Source organism: Bos grunniens, chromosome 20, assembly GCF_055505025.1.
Source record: "Bos grunniens cultivar Pamir isolate PY7600 chromosome 20, Bosgru_T2T1.0, whole genome shotgun sequence".
Taxonomy (NCBI): domain Eukaryota; kingdom Metazoa; phylum Chordata; class Mammalia; order Artiodactyla; family Bovidae; genus Bos; species Bos grunniens.
This window is the reverse complement of record NC_141184.1, coordinates 40,794,483-40,804,713: the sequence shown is the minus strand read 5'-3', so window position 1 is coordinate 40,804,713 and position 10,231 is coordinate 40,794,483.

Sequence of the window (10,231 nt, the reverse complement as noted above, 5' to 3'; positions counted from 1 at the left end):
AATCTTTCTTGACCCACATCTGCATTTTATATTTTATTACTCACACTTTTTTCTTTCTCTGGATCATAGTATTTGACTCGGTCACTTTAAAATTTGAAAAACAATAGTAGTGAATATTCTAGGTGGCCATTTCTTTTTGCACATTCAATTTTGTCCTCTGGAGCCTTCTCCCTTGATTTTGTATCTAAGTGTTGCCTTTCTTTTTACTGTTTTCTCTGCTTTAATTTGGTAATCGTCATCTGAAGTTTTACTTTTCTGGGTCTCACTTGATTCCCAATTACAATCTAACTGAATTATGATGGCTATCACTCTGTTAAGTAGTCCCTTATGTCTACATCGCCAATCATTTCCTCTGTGTTACTCAAAAGACAGACGTAAATTGTTTCCTTTCTTGTTTGTTCCTTTAAAGTCCATATTGGATAAACCCGGCTGCCTACCATGTACACAAACTTGGAGTGAAACTGATTTCTTTTAACATCCTGTAGGCCAGTTTATGTCCAAAGAGGTGAACACTTCCATAGCCCCTTATTTATCCTTTACATAAACCCTTTTCTTGTTTTTCCATTTCCTCATACAGCAACAGACGCATTCCTCATATCAGTTTACCCTATGACTAAATTTAATTTTGAGTTGCTTCACAGTGATACTACAGTTCTTTAAAGGTCTTCTCACTCTGTCAATGACTCCCAAATTTCATTTAGCTAGAAATTTGTATCTTCAAATTGGGTGAGGCAGTCACATCGTGTTATATAGGAGCAGATGAGGAGAACACGCACACACAGAAAAGGGTAGATGAATCTGAAAAACTGTAAGTTTTCATTCAGTTCAGTATACAAGTGGAATTTCTAAACTCCTTAGAAAGAGATTCTTCTCACAAGTTGCCCCTGGATGGGAATCAGGAGTCCCGAGCTATAGTCCTGTCTCTACCATTAATTACTACAGGGCTTTAAGACAGTGTCTTAACTTCCATATCCTATCCTGGAAATGTGACTCTCTTTGTAAGGTCATTAAAGCTAATAATTTATTCAACAACTGTTTTCTCAGAACCTGTAAAATAAACTCGTCTGTCTTAAACCACATCATCACAAATTCTGAATAAATTAGACTTGAATGAATGAATTTGAACTGTATTTCTTAATTTTGAGACCTAGTGGCACAGGCCTCGCTTATTAAAACCAATTAAAAAGACAAAGGAAATGGAAAAAGAGACCATTTGCTAAGTCCCTTCAGTTGTGTCCGACTCTGTGCGACTCCATAGACGGCAGCCCACCAGGCTCCCCCGTCCCTGGGATTCTCCAGGCAAGAACACTGGAGTTGGATGCCATTTCCTTCTCCAATGCATGAAAGTGAAAAGTGAAAGAGAAGTTGCTCAGTTGTGTCCAACTCTTAGCGACCCCACGGACTGAAGCCTACCAGGCTCCTCCATCCATAGGATTTTCCAGGTAAGAGTACTGGAGTGGGGTGCCATTGCCTTCTCCAAAAGAGACCATACATGTCTCCAATAGCCAAATGAACAAGAATAAGCAGGAACATGGATGACTCCAAACAGTGAGCAATTCTAAAACTTACTTTGAAAGATTTTCTTTTTCATTTGAGTAAACACCATTGTAGTATTTCAACCAAGCTTAAAATGAAACCACTTTGTAAAAATATAACTAGTCTTTTCTTCCACTAGTCCTCACTTTTATTCAAAATGGGGTTAAGCATTCTTCATATTGATACAAAGAATTTAGCAAACAGTGTTCTTCAGTTCAGTTCAGCCGCTCAGTCGTGTCCGACTCTTCACGACCCTATGAATCGCAGCACGCCAGGCCTCCCTGTCCATCACCAACTCCCGGAGTTCACTCAGGTTCACGTCCATCGAGTCAGTGATGCCATCCAGCCATCTCATCCTCTGTCGTCCCCTTCTCCTCCTGCCCCCAATCCCTCCCATATTGAAGTACAAAAATAGAATATGTGTAGCAAAGTAAAAGTAATAGAGGCTATCTTTTTACCAAATTTATTGAAACATAATTGACAAATAAAATTGTATTTAAGATGTATCATGTGCAGATTTGATAAACATATACATTGTAAAGTGATTGCCACAATCAAGTTAATTAACACTCCTAAGGAAATGGCAACCCACTCCAGTGTTCTTGCCTGGAGAATCCCAGGGACAGGGGAGCCTGGTGGGCTGCCGTCTATGGGGTCACACAGAGTCGGACACGACTGAAGCAACTTAGCAGCAGCAGCAGCAGCACCTCACATGGTTGGGCTAATGTGTATGCATGTGTGCGAACATTTAAGGTCCACTCTCTTAGCAAATCTCAAGTATAAAAAACAATGTTATTAACTGCCGCATTCTTAACTATGCTGTGCATTAGGTCCACAGAACTTAGTCATCTTACAAGCTAAACATTTGTACCAATTGACCACACTTCCTCATTTCTTCCACACTCCAGCCCCTGGTAACCAGAATTCTACTCTCTGTTTCTATAAGCTCACCTTTTCAAAATTTATACATAAGTGAGACCATGCAGTATTAATTATTCTGCCCTCAACACATCTCTACACACAAATAACATCACAAAAATTCAATTTTGTATTGCTAAAATAGAATGAATTCTGATAGTGAAACCATACAATTGAAGTGGTATGGATGACAGGGTAATTTTACATTTTTCTATACCTCCAGGGGAACCTAGACATTCTCAGTATACAAAAGACAGGATCTTACCAAACAGGATTTCATTGTGTTAGTCATTAGAATCTCACCAATATCAGACCCTGGAATTAGTACATCACTACAAACATGAAATAGACCATGAGAAAAGCTTAGTGCTATCTTTGGATCTTGGCCACAAGAGTGCAAGATGACAAGTAGATTATTCTTATGTGCTAATACCTTTAGGGAAGCTTAAAGGTTGTTACTTTGAGATCTAAGTTATAGAATGGAATAGGATATATGAGAAGGCAATGGCAACCCACTCCAGTACCCTTGCCTGGAGAATCCCATGGACGGAGGAGCCTGGTAGGCTGCAGTCCATGGGGTCGAGAACAGTCGGACACTACTGAGCGACTTCCCTTTCACTTTTCACTTTTCATGCATTGGAGAAAGAAATGGCAACCCACTCCAGTGTTCTTGCCTGGAGAATCCCAGGGAAGGTGGAGCCTGGTGGGCTGCCGTCTATCGGGTCACACAGAGTCAGACACGACTGAAGTGACTTAGCAGCAGCAGCAGGATATATGAGCCTTGCAAAAAGCTGAATTGTGTAAGTTTGACTGTTTTAAGTTTTCTCTATCCTTTTTTTTCCCTAAAATGTTATAAAAATTTTAGTTCACTTCATCTGGGCTACCAGGGGAAGGTAGGAGACTAGTTTTAGTCTAGGCTTGAGTCAGAGCTTTAAGGGAGAAGCAGCAAGGAAAAGGGATCAAAAGAGGATGGTCAGGCCTTCTCCGGTGGTCCAGTGGCTAAGACTCTGTGCTCCCAGTGCAGGGGGTCCAGGGTTCTATCCCTGATCAGGGAACTAGAATAGATCCCACATGCTGCAATCAAGAATTCACATGCTGCAGCTAAAAGCTCCTGAGTGCTGCAGCTAAGATCTGGCACACCCAAATAAATACATAAACAAATATTTCTAAAAAGAGATTGGCACCACAGCTCGGAGTGAAAGAACCTTGAACAGATACATGTGTGTTTATGTGTGTGTGTATTTCCTTCCTTAGGGAAGAAATAAAATACATTATTAAAGATCCAGCTAATAGAGTTTAAAGATTACATTATGCTTTATTTCATAAGACTTCTTTGGAACTTCCAATCAGTACATGTGGGTTGAGAACATTTTGAAGAGTTTTTCTTTTCAGTGGAATATGAATGCATACAAATTCAAAGTTCATTGATTCCAAAAGGTTCATTTCAATATACCAATTACAAATCTTTTGTTTCTACCTCCTTGCTCTGATAATGAATACATTTTTCTTTGAAAACAAATGGCAAGTGATAAAAACTACTTTATAGACTATTTCATAATATAACTATTTTATAAATATTCTTTCTGACTCTTTTCGTTTTTAAAATGTGTGCTATTTTGAAACATGTCTTCACTGATATAGATTCACTTTTTAGCTACATTCAGCTAGCACTGTTGACATAAAATTGGTTTTCACTCTCCTTAGCCTTTAAGGCATCAGGTAACTCATTTTTTACATTCCCTCTTAAGACAGATTATTAGAAGATTCAAAGCTAATATATCATCACCATGACTCCAAATGTTATGGATTTGTGTTTTCATTTAGCCTCACATTATAACATAAGCTCTTCTGGGAGTAAGTTTCAATCTCAGGGAGAATCTACAATATTGATAAGCTGCTTTACCCGTTCAGTCCCTAATGGCCATTTAATGCACTCAAGAGTCACATATTAAGATATTCTTCATCAAATAATACTGTCCCAAAGTCCCTAAATAAATTTCAGGCCTTGACCATTTCAGACTAATTAAATGGAAAGAAAGGAGCTAGCAATCAGGGAAATTGAGCTTGCTAGACAGTTTTAAATAGATACAGAATGATGCAATTATGGAATTCCAACCATTAGCCCATAGACTCTAGAAATTTCAAAACAACTTGAAGCATCCTATTCTGACTCTGCTTTTGTAATAAGAAAATTTTTTTTTTATTCCTTTTTGTCCCCTTTGGGTTCACTGTTTATCTTATCCTATAAATCATGCAGACTTTTTTTTTTTAGGGAATGTTATCCACATAGTTGGTCTTCCCGGGTGGCTCAGTGGTAAAGAATATGCCTGTGATGCAGAAAATTAAGGAGATGCTACGGGTTCAAGCCCTGGGTCAAGAAGATCCCCTGGAGGAAGGCATGGCAACCCACTCCAGTATCTTTGCATTGGAGAATCCCATTGACAGAGGAGCCTGGCAGGCTACAGTCCATAGGGTCACACAGAGTTGGACACGACTGAAGTGACTGAGCACGCACGCATCCACGTAGTTGATTACAAAAACAGCATTCAATTTGCAATAGAACTTTGCCTTTCTTCACATACCCCTGGGAATAAGAAATTGGTCCTTTATATCCACTGGCCTTCTCTAAGAGTTTCTGGCACATAGCCAGAAAGAATTAAGTGACTAACCCATAATTTCTACTGCAAATTTCTGTGTTCATTTAGCTTATTCTTATCTTCACCCTTGAATAAAATTTTTAAAAGGCATAAAATGCTAAAGGAAAGGAAAATTAAGGCCAAGCCCCTAAAGGACAAATAGAGAACAAGAATGATTTTTCAGTGCATTTAGATGAATCGTTTATTTATTCATTCATTCATGCATTCTTCAAATGTTTACTGAACACCTATATTAATCAAGGCACTATTCTAGGTACTAACAATAAAAAGCAAATAAGTCAATAATGTAATCCCAACTGTAACGGAGCTTATATTCTAGTAGAGGAGATAGACAAAAAGTAAACAAATAAATAAGATAATTCCAGATAAAGCAGTGAAATGGTAACTTACTCCAGTATTCTTGCCTGGAAAACCCCATGGACAGAAAAGCCTGGCTGGCTACAGTCCATGGGGTCTCATGTTCAAAATTTTGATATCTATCATCTAAATGACTAAGATGGCATTTCCATCAATCATTTGTAATCAAAGAAATGGTGCTTATTCTCAGAATAAAGATGTTTAGGGGAGAAAACTAAGCAAAACATTTTTAAAAAGAAGAAAAAGTAAAAATGATAATTTTTCTCCAGTTTCCATTCAGATGTTAGGGTGATACTTTAAATACATATGCCCATTTATAAGACTAATCAGTGACACAGCAGCATAGTGAATGACAGAATTATCACATCTACTTGAAATCCAACTAAACAGACTCATTTCAGTTTACTCCTTCAAAAACCAGACTAGTTGCTGTTCCAGGTTGACCCTTCACCCTTTCTTTCAAGTCATCACTGGCTAAGCACTGGTGCAACTGTCACCTTCTGGGCATTGAAGGGTGGACCTGGGCCAACGTCACCTCTCCTGTCTATTTCTATGGTTACCAAAACAGGAAATACAATGCAAAGAGAAGGTCAGAATGAACAGACTCATTGTTAACCTTCTCCCTACTTGCTAACAATTAGGGGAACAATTCTAATGCAACTGAAGCTTTTGAGTAAATAACTGGCCAGATACCATTTTCAGTGACAGTCTTTTATTAGATGATACACTGGACCTGGCTCATATAGTTCACCAAAACCAATAATTAAATTTTCGGGAATTTTGGTCATCAGCTGACAACATGTTGGTAGCTTAAATCAGCCACAGTAGGAGTGCTTATACCAGAGAAATTGGCAAACACTAAACATCAGAACTTTTTAGAGTTATCATATGATCTAGCAATCCCACTCCTGGACATATTACTGGAGAAAACTCTAATTCAAAAAAGATACATGCACCCCAGTGTTCATGGCAGCACTATTTACAATAGCCAAGACATGGAAGCAACCCAAATGTCCACCAATAGATAAATGAAGAAACATTTGTGGTATACATATACAATGGAATACTACTCCACCATAAAAAGGAAGAAATAATGCCATTTGCTGCAACATGGACGGACCCTAGAGGTTATCACAGGACGTGAAATAAATCAGACAGAGAAAGATAAATATCAGATGATATCACCTGAAGGTAGAATATTAAAAAAATGATACAAATGAACTTATCTACAAAACAGAAATAGACTCACAGACATAGAAAACAAACTTGTGGTTACCAAAGGGTAAAGGGGAGAGGAGGGATAAACTAGGAATTTGGAAGTGGCAAATACAAACTACTATAAACAACAAGGTAGATAGACAACAAGGTCCTACTGCACAGAACACAGAACTATATTCAATATTTGTAATAAACTGTAATTGAAAAAAATCCGAAAAAGACTATATATGTATATAAAACTGAGTCACTTACTGTACACCAGAAACTAACACAACACTGTAAATCAACTATGCATTAGTTAAAAAAAAGTTAGGACAGTTTTTTAAGATCCAGTTGTGAAATATTTACCATTGCCTCCAATTAACAATAATAAAAAAATAACTATATTAAAAGAAACTGTTTTTCAACCCTGACTTGAAAATTCAGCATGCTAAGGATATGCCCAATAATGTGCTAAGTACACAAACTAATTTAATCCTCCCAGTAACCATTTTAGTTGAAGTTACCATTAACTCCATTTTACAAATGAGAACACTGAAACATAGGAAGATTAAGTAAAATTTCTACACATAACTGTAGAGCCAAGACTCAGTCCTTCAGATTCTAGAGCCCTTAGTGAAAGTTATGCAGCCGTATCCAACTCTGTGTGACCCCATGGACTATACAGTCCATGGAATTCTCCAGGCCAGAATCCTGGAGTGGGTAGCCTTTCCCTTCTCCAGGGGATCTTTCCAACCCAGGTCTCGCGCATTGCAGGAAGATTCTTCAGGCAGATTCTTTACCAGCTGACCCACAAGGGAAGCCCAAGAATACCGGAGTGGGTAGTCTATCCATTCTCCAGCAGATCTTCCTGGCCCAGGAATCGAACTGGGATCTCCTGCATTGCAGGCAGATTCTTTACCAACTGAGCTATCAGGGAAGACTTCCCAACCCAGGGATCAAATCCAGGTCTCCCACATTGCAGGAGGATTCTTTAGCAGCGGGCCACAAGGGAAGCTAGAGCTCTTACTCTTAAACAAATAAAATGATGGCATCATCTAGATCATGTTCTAAAGATAAATAGCGTCTGAGTTCCTTTTCTTTCTTTCTTTTTTTTTTTTATTTTTGTTTGGGGGATAATTGTGCTGGTCTCTGCCATACAACAACATAAATCATTCATAAGTATACATATGTCCCCTCCCTCTTGAACCTCCCTTCCACACTCTAGGTTGTCGCAGAGCACGGGGTTGAGCTTCCTGTGTTATACAGCAACTTACCACTAGCTATCTATTTTAATATAGTAACATATATGTTTCAATGCTACTCTCTCAATTCATCCCACCCCTTTCTTAACTTTACTCCAGAGCTGGTTACTGGACCCTCAAAGACATCATAGACATTTGTTTATGTATCCTAACGCTACAAAATACACTTCTTCCTTAGCTTATAGAACCCTATCTGGTTGATAACAATATTCTCAGGGAAGATGTTTATAAGATTTTTAAGTAATCTTTTTCTATAATGAGGCTTATTCCTCATCTTCCCATAAACCTCAAATGAACTTCTTTTAAACTTCAGTATTCTGGAGTCATATTTGATTGTGTAGGTTTCTTTTTTTAATATGGCGACATTTGACCTTGATCCAAATGATTTGTGTAGGAAAAGATCAGAGAATGCTGAAAAGATCTTGATGTACAAAATTTACATAGTTTAAAGTAATAATCCCATTATTTAAGAGACCAATGTTGGGAATTGTTAATTTTGCTTTCAGAAAATCTGTAAGAAGAAAGATAAACCCACATGGCTTAGAAGGGAGAAAATAGGTTGAGAATAGGAATAGATCACTGAAACCTGGTCCTATTCCCTTAGTACCCTATCCATTAGACAGATTTTTTAATGAAAAAATAATCATTATTTATAATATTAATAATTGTCACATATCTCCCTGACCCATTGCTACCTTAGCCTGTTTCTTATCCAGTCCTCTCTGTATGCTTCTTTTCTTCAGGTATTAGCATTATTAATCATTAGTATATCACTGTAGCAATGTTTAACTGTGTTTAAAGAGAATATATAAGTATATAATCTTAAAGTCTTTTAATGTTTTGAAAACAACATTACAAATTACCTCATCTTGATGCTTCCATTTTAAAATATTGAAAACTATGACCCTTATGGCAAAAAGTGAAGAGGAACTAAAAAGCCTCTTGATGAAAGTGAAAGAGGAGAGTGAAAAAGTTGGCTTAAAGCTCAACATTCAGAAAACGAAGATCATGGCATCTAGTTCCATCACTTCATGGGAAATAGATGGGGAAACAGTGTCAGACTTTTTTTTCTGAGCTCCAAAATCACTGTAGATGGTGATTGCAGCCATGAAATTAAAAGACGCTTACTCCTTGGAAGGAAAGTTATGACCAACCTAGATAGCATATTGAAAAGCAGAGACATTACTTTGCCAACAAAGGTCCGTCTAGTCAAGGCTATGGTTTTTCCTGTGGTCATGTATGGATGTGATGGACTGTGAAGAAGGCTGAGCGCCGAAGAACTGATGCTTTTGAAATGTGGTGTTGGAGAAGACTCTTGAGAGTCCCTTGGACTGCAAGGAGATCCAACCAGTCCATTCTGAAGGAGATCAGCCCTGGGATTTCTTTGGAAGTAATGATGCTGAAGCTGAAACTCCAATACTTTGGCCACCTCATGAGAAGAGTTGACTCACTGGAAAAAACCCTGATGCTGGGAGGGACTGGGGGCAGGAGGAGAAGGGAACGACAGAGGATAAGATGGCTGGATGGCATCACCAACTCGATGGACATGAGTTTGAGTGAACTCCGGGAGTTGGTGATGGACAGGGAAGCCTGGCGTGCTGTGATTCATGGGGTCGCAAAGAGTCGGACACAATTGAGCGACTGAACTGAACTGAACTGATGACCCAAAGAAGCAGCTTGCTACTTCAGTCTCAAAATAAATATATTCTTGGGCTTCCTAGGTGGCTCAGTGGTAAAGAATACCCCTGCCAATGCAGGAGACATGGGTTTGATCCCTGATCTGGGAATATCCCACATGCCACGGAGCAACTAAGCTCATGCGCCACAACTATTAAGCCTGTGCTCTAGAGCCCAGGAGCCACAACTGTTGAGCCCATGTGTGGCACTGAAGCCCAAGTGCCCCAGAGCTTGTGCTCCACAACAAGAAAAGCTGCAGCAATAAGCCCACACACTGCAACTAGAGAGCAGCCCTTGCTGACCACAACTTGAGAAATACCTGCACAGCAATGAAGACCCAGCACAGCCAAAAATAATAAATAAACTTATACATATTTATATATATTTTAAAATCATGGTTATCAAGTCATTTGATACACGATCCTATTTATAAACTTGCATTTTAAAATCTTTCCCCACATTTAGTGATATGAGTATGTTATTGAGGCTATATTAAACAGTTCTGGCCTCCTAATATAATAGTATTCCTAATAATAATGACTAAGTATACATAGAGTTAAGACTTAAGTTACAAAATCCAGCTTTCCTTGCACAAAGCAAGATAGAGTTATATTAAACCAATAA